The sequence below is a fragment of the Salvelinus alpinus genome, chromosome 5 (assembly GCF_045679555.1).
Source record: "Salvelinus alpinus chromosome 5, SLU_Salpinus.1, whole genome shotgun sequence".
Lineage (NCBI taxonomy): Eukaryota > Metazoa > Chordata > Actinopteri > Salmoniformes > Salmonidae > Salvelinus > Salvelinus alpinus.
In genome coordinates this window covers 96,144,984-96,159,164 of record NC_092090.1, presented here as the reverse complement: position 1 = coordinate 96,159,164, position 14,181 = coordinate 96,144,984, and the positions used below count along the sequence as shown (strand labels likewise).

At 43.8% G+C, this 14,181-nt stretch overlaps 1 protein-coding gene across 1 annotated transcript in view; it reads left to right on the top strand.

Annotated features, from left to right (window-relative positions):
* The first annotated feature begins 3,380 nt into the window (after positions 1–3,380).
* LOC139577281 (protein unc-13 homolog B-like) overlaps positions 3,381–14,181 on the top strand; it is a 103,949-nt gene continuing 93,148 nt past the window's right edge. Inside the window, exon 1 of the mRNA XM_071404284.1 lies at positions 3,381–4,128. The gene's annotated coding sequence lies outside the window, so the exon portion shown is untranslated. The remainder of the gene's footprint in view (positions 4,129–14,181) is intronic.

The window sequence follows — 14,181 nt, the reverse complement described above, 5'->3', positions numbered from 1 at the left end:
TACCCAGTTCAGAGCTTCCGGCGACAGTACCCAGTCTAGAGCTTCCGGCGACAGTACCCAGTCCAGAGCTTCCGGCGACGGTTCCCAGTCCAGAGCTTCCGGCGACAGTACCCAGTCCAGAGCTTCCGGCGACGGTACCCAGTCCAGAGCTTCCGGCGCCAGTACCCAGTTCAGAGCTTCCGGCGACAGTACCCAGTCCAGAGCTTCCGGCGACAGTACCCAGTCCAGAGCTTCCGGCGACGGTTCCCAGTCCAAAGCTTCCGGCGACAGTACCCAGTCCAGAGCTTCCGGCGACGGTTCCCAGTCCAGAGCTTCCGGCGACGTTTCACAGTCCGGAACCTCCAACGTCGGGCCACAGTCCGGAACCTCCAACGACGGGCCACAGTCCGGAACCTCCAACGACGGGCCACAGTCCGGAACCTCCAGCGACGGGCCACAGTCCGGAATCTCCAGCGACGGTCCCCAGTCCGGGGTCTCCAACGACCGTTCCCAGTCCAGGGCCTCCGGCGATGATCCGCAGTCCAGAGCCTCCGGCGATGATCCTGCGGCCGGGAGTCCGCACCTTTGGGGGGGGGGGGGGGGGGGGGGGTACTGTCACGCTCTGACCTTAGATATCTCTGTATTCTTTATATTTTGGTTAGGTCAGGGTGTGATGAGGGTGGGTATGCTAGTTTTTGTATTGTCTAGGGTTTTTGTATGTCCAGGGGTTTTGGAGGTCTAGGTAATTTGTATGTCTATGGTGGCCTGATATGGTTCCCAATCAGAGGCAGCTGTTTATCATTGTCTCTGATTGGGGACCACATTTAGGTAGCCATTTTCCCTTTTGTGTTCAATGGTTCTTGTTCTATGTTTTGTTGCCTGTCTGCACTATTCATATTAGCTTCACGGTTCGTTTTGTTGTTTTGTTAGTTTGTTCAGTGTTCATTCTTTTAATAAATATAGAATGTACGCATACAACGCTGCGCCTTGGTCCGATTCATACGACGAACGTGACACTCGTTGGCTGGCCCTCGCTTCCTATTTGACGCCAAACCCACTGGCTCCAGGTCATCTATAAGTCTTTGCTAGGTAAAGCCCCGCCTTATCTCAACTCACTGGTCACCATAGCAGCACCCACCCGTAGCACGCGCTCCAGCAGCCAATTCCTACTTTGGCCGCCTTTCCTTCCAGTTCTCTGCTGCCAATGACTGGAACGAATTGCAAAAATCACTGTAGCTGGAGACCCATATCTCCCTCACTAACTTTAAGCACCAGCTGTCAGAGCAGCTCACAGATCACTACTCCTGTATATAGCCCATCTGTAAATAGCCCATCCAACTACCTCATCCCCATACTGTTATTTAATTTTTTTGCTCCTTTGCACCCCAGTATCTCTACTTGCACATTCATATTCTGAAAATCTATCACTCCAGTGTTTAATTGCTAAATTGTAATTATTTTGCCACTATGGCCTATTTATTGCCTTACCTCCCGTATCTTACCTCATTTGCACACACTGTATATAGACTTTTTCTCTATTGTGTTATTGACTGTATATTTGTTTATTCCATGTGTAACTCTGTGTTGTTGTTTGTGTCGCACTGCTTTGCTTTATCTTGGCCAGGTCGCAGTTGTAAATGAGAACTTGTTCTCAACTGGCCTACCTGGTTAAATAAACTTGAAATAAAATAAATAAATAAAATGTATTGAAGGAGTTCCCACATATGCTGAGCACTTGTTGACTGATTTTCCTTCACTCTGCGGTCCAACTCATCCCATATTCTCTCAATTGGGTTGAGGCAAGGTGATTGTTGAGGCCAGGTCATCCGATGCAGCACTCAATCACTATCCTTCTTGATCAAATAGCCCTTACATAGATTGGTAGTGTGTTTTGGGTCATTGTCCTGTTGAAAAACAGATGATAGTCTCACTAAGCGCACAGCAGATGGGATGGTGTATCGCTGCAGAATGCTGTGGTACCCATGCTGGTTAAGTGTGTCTTGAATTCTAAATAAATCACAGACAGTATCACCAGCAAAACACCCCCACAACATCACACCTCCTCCTCCATGCTTTACGGTGGGAAACCACACATGCGGGGATCATCCGTTCACTTACTCTGCGTCTCACAATGACACAACGGTAGGAACAAAAATCTGAAATTTGGACTCATCAGACCAAAGGACAGATTTCCACCGGTCTAATGTCCATTGCTCGTGTTTCTTGGCCCAAGCAAGTCTCTTCTTATTATTGGTGTCCTTTAGTAGTGGTTTCTTTGCAGCAATTCGACCATTAAGGCCTGATTCACGCAGTCTCCTCTGAACGGTTGATGTTGAGATGTGTCTTTTACTTGAACTCTGTGAAGCATTTATTTGGGCTGCAATCTGAGGTGCAGTTAACTCTAATGAATTGATCTTCTACAGCAGAGGTAACTCTGGGTCTTCCTTTCCTGTGGCGGTCCTCATGAGAGCCAGTTTCATCATAGCGCTTGATGTTTTTTGCGACTGCATTTGAGAAAACGTTCAAAGTTTTAAAAACAATTCTGTATTGACTGACCTTCATGTCTTAATAATGATGGACTGTCGTTTCTCTTTGATTATTTGAGCTGTTCTTGACATAATATGGACTTGGTCTTTACCCAATACGTCTGTCTTCTGTATACCACCCTTACCTTGTCACAACATAACTGATTGGCTCAAACGCATTTAGAAGGAAAAAAAATCCAAAAATGTACTTTAACAAGGCACACCTGTTAATTGAAATGCATTCCCGGTGACCACCTCATGATGCTGGTTGAGAGAATGCCAAGAGTGTGCAAAGCTCTCATCAAGGCAACGGGTGGTTACTTTGAAGAATCTCAAATATAAAATATATTTTGATTTGTTTGAACACTTTTTTGGTTATTACATAATAAAAGTATCCTTTATTTAACTAGGCAAGTCAGTTAAGAACACAAATTATCATTTACAATGACGGCCTACACCAGCAAACCCCAACGACGCTGGGCCAATTGTGCACAATCACAGCCGGATGTGATACAGCCTGGATTCCATGTGATTTATTTCATAGTTTATGTCTTCACTATTATTCTACAATGTAGTGGTACTGGTACTGTATTTCTGATACATCTGCTAGACATGAGCAGCTCATTGTGATTTAAAAAACAACAACAGAATTGTGATAGGGTTAAATAGTCTGAAAAGCATTCTTACTTAAGAACATGTAAATATGGAGAGAGAGAGAGAGAGAGAGAGATGTGTGAGTGTTGGTGCTTGCCTGTCTCCGTGTGAGAGAGGGAAATCGTGCATGAGAGAGAGCACGAAAAAAAAGAGAGAGAGCACGAAAGGAGGGAGAGCAGGAAAGAAGGAAATAAAGAGATTGGTAGAGTGAGGGAGGAGGGAGTGCAGAAGACGTAGAGCAGCTGTTTTCTCTGAGCAACAAGCTGCATTCACTCCGACTGGAGTGAGAGGAGAAAGGAGGGAGAGAAATAGAGGAAGAGAAAGACAAACAGGACGAAGGGACTATAGATTGATAAAGAAGGACGAGGAGAGAGCTTGTGTGAGCGAATGTGGCACGAGGAGGAGTGAGAAAGAAAGAGAGTGATAGAATCAAAGTGACAGACTGAAAGAGACACAGATTCAACTGTACCGTGTGTGTTAGAAAGGAAGAGAGAGAGAGAGAGAGAGAGAGAGAGAGAGAGAGAGAGAGAGAGAGAGAGAGAGAGAGAGAGAGAGAGAGAGCTAGAGAGAGAGAGAGAGAGAGAGAGAGAGGGAGAGAGAGAGAGAGAGAGAGAATCAAGGAAGATAGAGTGTATAGACAGTTTTTCCCTTCTCTTTCTGCTTTGGACCAGTACAGATGTCAGTGCTTACCTCGCTGCTAAGGCTTATGGGATTGCCCATCGAACACCAGTGGGGGACATGACAGTCATGCCCTCACTTTTAACATTCCTTTAGACCTTTTCAACAACAAAAAAAGCGGTTATGGTTGTTGGAGCTCTCCTGATGATGGTTGGACTCCTCTTGTGGATCACCCCTTGTCAGGCTCCTTCTCAAGGATTCAGTTGATTTGAAACTTTGTTCAACAGGTTGTATGTCCCTCTTCGGTTCCTCTTGACTGTTATTGATTTATCTCTGGTGATATCTTTGCTAGGTAAGTTGGTGTCTGTTTTGCTATCTCTCTCCGTGGCTGACTGTCTGCATGATCACCTGTTTGTTTAAGACTTACAGATTTTGCAGTGCATGCACAGACCGCTTTTGACAAGCTAATTTGCAAATAGCAGAAATAGTGAAGACAAAAGAAACACATGTCCTCTCCCGTCCTTACCGCAGCCAGCTGAGCTGAGGGACTCTATTTAAACCTCATACAGACAGAATGTCCTCAAGAGAAATCCACAGGGACATATGGAAATATTACTACCACCGCACTGCTCTTAGTCTCTACAGTACCTCACCTCTGTTTCTCTCTTCGTAGCTTTCACTGGACTGTTTTATTTTCTGTCTGCCTAGTGCTGACTTTACTGTATTCTACTGTAGTCTACTGTAGTCGACTGTATGTTACTGTAGTCTACTGTATTTTACTGTATTCTACTGTAGTCTACTGTATTTTACTGTAGTCTACTGTAGTCGACTGTATTTTACTGTAGTCTACTGTATGTTACTGTATTCTACTGTAGTCTACTGTAGTCTACTGTATTTTACTGTATTCTACTGTATTTTACTGTAGTCTACTGTATTTTACTGTATTTTATTGTATTCTACTGTATTATCGTGTAGTCTACTGTAGTCTACTTTAGTCTACTGTATTCTACTGTATTCTACTGTATTGTCCTGTAGTCTACTTTAGTCTACTGTATTCTAATGTATTCTCCTGTATTCTACTGTATTCTACTGTAGTCATGATGTGATGTTCTGTCCCACTGAGCTATGAGTGTTTATGTTAGGCAGTAGATGTGTCAGTGTCAGGTAGTGGGTGTGACGCTGGGACTCTGTGACCCTCAGTGTCAGGTAGTGGGTGTGATACTGGGACTCTGTGACCCTCAGTGTCAGGTAGTGGGTGTGACACTGTGACTCTGTGACCGTCAGTGGCTTCCTTTACGTGTGCATAACCACACAACCACACAGTCAGGCTCCATTCGGCCTTCATCCCTAATCCACTATTGACTGTCGGATGATTGATTGTCAGCCTGTGCTCATACTCTCATACTGAGGTTTGATCGTGGTACTGACTGACTGACTGGTTTGATCGTGGTACTGACTGACTGGATTGGTCGTGGTACTGACTGACTGACTGGTTTGATCATGGTACTGACTGACTGGATTGGTCGTGGTACTGACTGACTGGTTTGATCGTGGTACTGACTGACTGGTTTGATTGTGGGACTGACTGACTGGTTTGATTGTGGGACTGACTGACTGGTTTGGTCATTGTACTGACTGACTGGTTTGGTCATGGTACTGACTGACTGGTTTGATCGTGGTACTGACTGACTGACTGGTTTGATCGTGGTACTGACTGACTGGTTTGATTGTGGTACTGACTGACTGGTTTGATTGTGGTACTGACTGACTGGTTTGATTGTGGTACTGACTAACTGGTTTGGTCATGGTACTGACTGACTGGTTTGATCGTGGTACTGACTGACTGGTTTGGTCATTGTACTGACTGACTGACTGGTTTGATCGTGGTACTGACTGACTGGTTTGATCGTGGTACTGGCTGACTGGTTTGGTCATTGTACTGACTGACTGACTGGTTTGATCGTGGTACTGGCTGACTGGTTTAATCGTGGTACTGACTGACTGGTTTAATCGTGGTACTGACTGACTGACTGACTGACTGGTTTGATCGTGGTACTGACTGACTGGTTTGATCGTGGTACTGGCTGACTGGTTTAATCGTGGTACTGACTGACTGACTGGTTTGATCGTGGTACTGTCTGACTGGTTTGGTCGTGGTACTGGCTGACTGGTTTGGTCATGGTACTGACTGACTGACTGGTTTAATCGTGGTACTGACTGACTGGTTTGGTCGTAGTACTGGCTGACTGGTTTGGTCATGGTACTGACTGACTGACTGACTGGTTTGGTCGTGGTACTGACTGACTGGTTTGGTTGTGGTACTGACTGGCTGACTGACTGGTTTGGTCGTGGTACTGACTGACTGACTGACTGGTTTAATCGTGGTACTGACTGACTGACTGGTTTGGTCGTGGTACTGACTGACTGGTTTAATCGTGGTACTGACTGACTGGTTTAATCGTGGTACTGACTGACTGGTTTGGTTGTGGTACTGACTGACTGGTTTGGTCATTGTACTGACTGACTGACTGACTGGTTTGGTCGTGGTACTGACTGACTGGTTTGGTCATTGTACTGACTGATTGTAACTGTCTGTCTATTGACGTTTCAAACCAAACATCTGTTGATGTCTATCTGTGCATAACCACAGAAGGCTCCCTTTATATTGAGCTACCTAATTTACTAATAGTGTATGATTGACTGTCAACCTATGTGTGTGTGTGTGTGTGTGTGTGTGTGTGTGTGTGTGTGTGTGTGTGTGTGTGTGTGTGTGTGTGTGTGTGTGTGTGTGTGTGTGTGTGTGTGTGTGTGTGTGTGTGTGTGTGTGTGTGTGTGTGTGTGTGTGTGTGCCATGCTCTGGTACCATGGTATAAGTGCTGTAACTACCTGTAATTTAATATGCACACGGACAATCTGATGCTTCTGTATCCACTGATGATGTGGAGGCTGTCAGTCACATGAACAGGAACAGACAGGGACACACGCACACACAACTATGTCATACTACTGTATAGTTGTGAGGACTTTTTGGGAACCAACAATTCAAAATCTTATTTTCCCTAACCCCTTAGCCTTACCCTAACCTTAACCCCTAACCCAATTTCTAATCCTAACCTAACCCATAACCCAATTTCTAATCCTAACCCTAAACCTAACCCATAACCCAATTTCTAATCCTAACCTAACCCATAACCCAATTTCTAATCCTAACCCTAAACCTAACCCATAACCCAATTTCTAATCCTAACCTAACCCATAAACCAATTTCTAATCCTAACCTAACCCATAACCCAATTTCTAATCCTAATCCTAACCCTAAACCTAACCCATAACCCAATTTCTAATCCTAACCTAACCCATAACCCAATTTCTAATCCTAACCCTAAACCTAACCCTTAAACCTAAAGTAGTAATTTTACAAGTGAGGACTGGCAAAATGTCCTCCCTTCTCTGAATTTTAGTTGGTTTTAGTATTCTTGTGGGGATTTCTGTTACTAATAGTAAAATGTGAACACAAGGAGTAGTCAACCCTGTTGCTAAAGTGCCGTAGGTACTGAAGGATTTTTGTCCCGACTAGACACCACATTGAGCTACTAAGCTAATTGAGCAGTTCAGTGACTGACAAAATTCAACACACCTGGTTTTCCAGGTCGGTTAAATCAAAAGACACTCTAGGACCAGGGTTGCCTACTCCCTGGTGTAAACACACACACACACACGCACACACACACACACCTATACACAGCCCTGATTTTGTGATTGATGGGGTGGGTGGCTGGAAGCAGACAGACATTGGGGATCAGAGAGGATAGAGACTGAGGTCAGTGTCCCCCAGTGACAGAGCTAGAGTGAGAGGGGGAGAGAGAGAGAGAGAGAGAGAGAGAGAGAGAGAGAGAGAGAGAGAGAGAGAGAGAGAGAGAGAGAGAGAGAGAGAGAGAGAGAGAGAGAGAGAGAGAGAGAGAGAGAGAGAGAGAGATAGAGAGATTTGTGACCTGTTGCCACAAGAAAAGGGCAACCAGTGAAGAACAAACACCATTGTAAATACAACCCATATTTATGCTTATTTATTTTAACTTGTGTGCTTTAACCATTTGTACATTGTTACAACACTGTATATATATAATATAACATTTGTAATGTCTTTATTGTTTTGAAACTTCTGTATGTGTAATGTTTACTGTTAATTTGTATTGTTTATTTCACTTTTGTATAATATCTACCTCACTTGCTTTGGCAATGTTAACACATGTTTCCCATGCCAATAAAGCCCCTTGAATTGAATTGAATTGAATTGAGAGAAGAGAGAGAGAGAGAGAGAGAGAGAGAGAGAGAGAGAGAGAGAAGAGAGAGAGAGAGAGAGAGAGAGAGAGAGAGAGAGAGAAGAGAGAGAGAGAGAGAGAGAGAGAGAGAGAGAGAGAGAGAGAGAGAGAGAGAGAGAGAGAGAGAGAGAGAGAGAGAGAGAGAGAGAGAGAGAGAGAGAGAGAGAGAGAGAGAGAGAGAGAGAGAGAGAGAGAGAGAGAGAGAAGAGAGAGAGAGAGAGAGAGAGAGAGAGAGAGAGAGAGAGAGAGAGAGAGAGAGAGAGAGATCACTCTGATCTGTGTTGACCAACTGAAAGGGAGAGCAAGAAGGATGACTTCTATTCTTTGCTTGTTATTGATTTGTTCAGCTCAGAACGGCATGTCCAGACTAGCCACCCGAGGTGAACTGACCTGATTATTGTATCAGGGTTTTTATGTCTCCTTCCATGGAACTCTCCTAGTCTCCCAGCTAGAAGTAGGGCACTATAAAATTTGCGATGCGGAGAATGTGGACAAAATCACGGAATCAAGACATTAAAATGGAATTAAAAAATATTCAAAAATGTATTGAACTTAGAACGAAATCAAATAAATGTATTGCGTTTATTCTAAAATGGACTGATATGCCCAAGGTTATCATAAGACATGGTAAAAAATGCGTCAGTGATTCGTATTTCCTTCAACTTTCTGAAGAGGCAACGTAGGAATGCCCCATGTCTGTGTGTGAGCGTTTGTCACTACTAAAAAAAAAAAAAAAAAAATAAAAAAATACTTTGTGTGTAGCCGTTAGCGATGATGCTAATAATGATCACCGTCATCTGGTAGATGGAAAGGCTTCCCCAAAAACCTTCCCCATAAACCTTCCCCAAAAACCTTCCCCATAAACCTTCCCCAAAAACCTTCCCCAAAAACCTAAATTAAATGCTAACTACAAAGTAGCCTATGCCTACCTGGCAGAATGATATCATGATTATTAGCATCGATCGAGCTCTGCAATTACGTGTGTGCTACAGAAACACAGCTAAACAAACAAGTCTCTTGCTGATGCAGCAGTTGAATTGAAGGGTATCTACGTTGAATTAAAGGGTAGCTACACCAAAAAATGTAAATGTATTATATTTTTCCAAGACCTGTAAAGTGGTCTCCTGATCTGATTTTAGCATTGTTGTGGAATTGAAACCACCATTGTTGTTTTTCTATTTTAAAAAAGTGTGATTTTGAGTGAAAAAAACTGTAAAAAACGGAAGAAACTGAAACCTGGAAAAACTAAATGTAGAAAATGGAATTTAGGAAAAATAAATCAGATTTGATAGGGCCCTATCGAATTACGGTTGGTGAGTGCTTGAGCCTGATAACACTGGGGTTTAAAAGGATGTTCTGTATTTGATCATAGCATGTCAATCTCATCACCGGCATCACCGGTGTGGATGCAGATCTGATCCCACAATGCATTTTGATACAAGATGTGGAATGGTTAAGACATCCGCATGCTTCCAATTCGAAACTGTTCAGGACAGTACGTGGAGAATTTTTTTCCCCCCGGCAGTTTGTGCACATAACATTTTCTCTCAAGGCAAGCCGAAGTCAATTGCCCGAATTCTACAGCCCTTCGTTGGTGATTGGTCAACAGTAGGGATTCTTCAATGGAGTGTTTGTTGTCATTTAAACAAGAGACAAATTGTTTCATTGACGTTTTGTCACTTGACAAATATTACACCAAACATCTTAGTTAGATGTAAAATTGCGCGACTAAGATGTCCTCAACAATAGTGTCAAAATTAATGACTGACTTCTTCAGTTCTAACTCTGGCTATTTTGAGGAAGTGTATACTGGCTACGGCATCTCAAGATGGACAAAAACTACTATCAAATAAAATCAATATCAAATCAAATTGTATTTGTCACATATGCCTAATACAACAGGCGTAGATCTTACCGTGAAATGCTTACTTTCAAGCCCTTAACTAACAATGCAGTTCAAGAAATAGAGTTAAGAAATGTAATAAAAAGTATAACAATAAAATTAAAATAACGAGGCTATATACAGGGGGTATCGGTACTGAGTCAATGTGCGGGGATACAGGTTACTCGAGGAAATTTGTACATTCAGTTAGAGGTAAAATGACTATGTATAGATAATAAACAGCAAGTTGCAACTCTGCCTAGAAGGCCAGCATCCTGGAGTCGCCTCTTCACTGTTGACGTTGAGACTGGTGTTTTGCGGGTACTATTTAATGAAGCTGCCAGTTGAGGACTTGTGAGGCGTCTGTTTCTCAAAATAGACACTCTAATGTACTTGACCTCTTGCTCAGTTGTGCACCGGGGCCACCCACTCCTCTTTCTATTCTGGTTAGAGCCAGTTTGTGCTGTTCTGTGAAGGGAGTAGTACACAGCATTGAAACGAGATTTTTAGTTTCTTGGCAATTTCTCGCATGGAATAGCCTTCATTTCTCAGAACAAGAAAAGACTGACGAGTTTCAGAAGAATGGTCTTTGTTTCTAGCCATTTTGAGCCTGTAATCGAACTCACAAATGCTGATGCCCCAGATACTCAACTAGTCTAAAGGCCAGTTTTATTGCTTCTTTAATGAGCACAACAGTTTTCAGCCTTGCTAACATAATTGCAAAAGGGTTTTCTAATGATCAATTAGCCTTTTAAAATGATAAACTTGGATTAGCTAACACAACGTGCCATTGGAACACAGGAGTGATTGTTGCTGATAATGGGCCTCTATACGCCTATGTAGATATTCTATAAAAAATATGCCGTTTCCAGCTACAAAAGTCATTTAAAACATTAACAATGTCTAAACTGTATTTCTGATCAATTTGATGTTATTTTAATGGACAGAAAAAGTGTTTTTCCTTCAAAAACAAGGACATTTCTAAGTGACCCCAAACTTTTGAACTGTAGTGTAGGGCCTGGATGGCAGGAAGCTTGGCCCCAGTGATTTACTGGACTGTACGCACTACCCTCTGTTGTGCCTTACGGTCGTTTGCCGAGCAGGTGCCATACCAAGCAGTGAAGTCGCTCTGGATAAGAGCGTCTGCTAAATGACTTAAATGTAAAATGTAAATGATGCAGCTTGTCAGGATGCTCTCGATGGTGCAGCTGTAAAACTTTTTGAAGATCTGGGGACCATGCCAAATCTTTTCAGTCTCCTAAGGGTGAAAAGTTGTTGTTGTGCCCTCTTCACGATTATCTTGGTGTGTTTGGACCATGATAGTCTTTTGGTGATGTGGACACCAAGGAACTTGCAGCTCTCGACCCGCTCCACTAGAGCCCAGTCGATGTGAATGGGGAGTGTTCGGCCCTCCTTTTCCTGTAGTCCATGATCAGCTCCTTTGTCTTGCTCACGTTGAGGGTGAGGTTGTTATCCTGGCACCACACTGCCAGGTCTCTGATCTCCTCCCTATAGGCTGTTTCATCGCTGTCGGTGATCAAGCCTACCTTTCTTGTGTCGTCAGTAAACCTAATGATGGTGTTGGAGTCATGCTTGGCCATGACGTCGTGGGTGAACAGGGAGTACAGGAGGGGACTAAGCACGCATCCTTGAGGAGCCCCCGTGTTGAGGATCAGCGTGGCAGATGTGTTGTTGCCTACCCTTACCACCTGGTGGTAGCCCATCAGGAAGTCCAGGATCCAGTTGCAGAGGGAGGTGTTTAGTCCCAGAGTCCTTAGCTTAGTGATAAGCTTTGAGGGCACTATGGTGTTGAACGCTGAGCTGTAGTCAATGAACAGAATTCTCACGTAGGTGATCCTTTTGTCCAGGTGGGAAAGGACAGTGTGGAGTGCGATTGAGATTGCGTCATATGTGCATCTGTTGGGGCTGTATGCGAATTGGAGTGGGTCTAGGGTTTCCGGGATGATGGTGTTGATGTGAGCCATGACTAGCCTTTCAAAGTACTTCATAGCTACCAAAGTGAGTGCTACGGAGCAGTTATCATTTAGGCAGGCTACCTTTGCTTTCTTGGGTACAGGGACTATGGTGGTCTGCTTGAAATATGTAGGTAGTACAGACTCAGTTTGAAAATGTCAGTGAAGACACTTGACGCTTTTACATTTTTTTTCAATCAAATTATTTTAATGGAGTATGCGAGCACACTTGTTCGGTTCACCTAGCCTAGTTCGGCTAGTCACCAAATGAACTGAAGCATGCGGAAGTCTTTAAGGAGTAGGTATACAGCTGAAGGCACTACCTTCTTTGACCACCAGGAGGCTTCTCTCTTCTCTCAGCTACCAGCTAGCCGTCAAAACGCCTTGCTTCCTTTCACTGTTTTTAATCATGGAAAAGAGAGTTTTGAGGTCGACCTTGGTGTTCGTTATCCTCTCCTAATGGGAGAGCAGGATTACATCCTCCTGAATGGAACAGGGGGCTACATTGGGACCAGAAAGATGATTGGACGTCTCTGGATGGCAAATAGATGATAAACTGATTAGCATCGCGCTGGTGCCGTTAGCTAGCGGTCGCAGGCTGCCAAACATGGAACAGAATACTCAGGGAACGGTAGTATGCTGTCAGGGAGGAGAGGAGAGGAGGCGAAAGGGATGAAAGGATGAAGGGAGGGGTGGAACGGTGGAGGGGAGCCCACTTATATGATTTGTTTGGTAGAGTGATTACATACACACTACAACTACCCCCTCCCTCTCCCCATCCACCCTACTCTCCCCTCTATTGAATGAAGCCGACGAAGCTCTCTGCTTGTTACTCTCCAGCTCTCTTAATAAGTAAAGTGACTTTAACTGGAAATACTTTACATTGCAATGCAATCCGTTTAATATCACAAACACAGTTTCGTGGTGGCAAACGCGGTTGTACTTAGCTTACTTGTACACACCTACTCATTCCATGTTTTTTCTTTATTGTGCAACGCTGTCATCAAGGCAAAGGGTGGCTACTTTGAAGAATCTAAAATCTAAAATATATTTAAAAAATATTTAACACTTTTTTGGTTACTACATAATTCCATATGTGTTATTTCATTGCTTTGATGTCTTCACTATTATTCTACAATGTAGAAAATAGTAAAAATAAAGAAAAACCCTGGAATGAGTAGTTGTATCCAAACTTTTGACTGGTACTGTATGTCAGTTTTATTGCTGTGTGTACATGCGAGCGTGCAGGCCTGTGTGCTTCTGTTCGTAAGTGTGCGTCATGTAAATGCTAATGTCTTAACTGGACAGAAGCACTGGGGAATAGATGCTGACGTTAAGGGAGTGGTTGTTGTCCTGGCACCACACTGCCAGGTCTCTGACCGCCTCCCATTAGGCTGTCTCATGGTCATTGATGATCAGGCCCACCACCGTCTTGTCATCGACAATGATGGCGTTTGAGTCGTGCACGGCCACAAAGTAGTGGGTGAACAGGGAGTACAGGAGGGGACTAAGTACGCACCCCTGAGGGACCCCCGTGTTGAGGGTCAGCATGACGGATGTGTTGTTGCCTACCCGCACCACCTGGAAGCGGCCCGTCAGGAAGTCCAGGATCCAGTTGCAGAGGAAGGTGTTCAGTCCCAGTGACCTTAGCTTGGAGGGCACTATAGTGTTGAACACTGAGCTGTAGTCTATGAACAGCAATGAACAGAAGTTCACTTTTTTAATTAAAGATTGGGACGCCATGAAAATAGATTTTACCTACTGTATATGGCCACTCCTCCCCCTTTCTGTAGCTCAGTCCACCCGGATGAAGTGCCTGTCAAAATGATGCGGTGAATGTGCGTTGATTGGTTGAAATTATAAGCCCTCTTTTTGTACAGTGGTGATGGGTTAGTTGTATGCAATACTATTGCAATGATATAACTGCTTTATGTGGAGTAGTGCAGTGATTGGTCAAATTTGCAACACTCACATATACTGGGGGAAATTGTGATTTTGCTATAAAAAAAATTGCAATCGTGGAATCCTGGAGGGACTGGTATTCAGCTGATAACTGTCTCCTATAGGGACTGGTATTCAGCTGATAACTGTCTCCTATAGGGACTGGTATTCAGCTGATAACTGTCTCCTATAGGGACTGGTATTCAGCTGATAATTGTCTCCTAGAGGGACTGGTATTCAGCTGATAACTGTCTCCTATAGGGACTGGTATTCAGCTGATAACTGTCTCC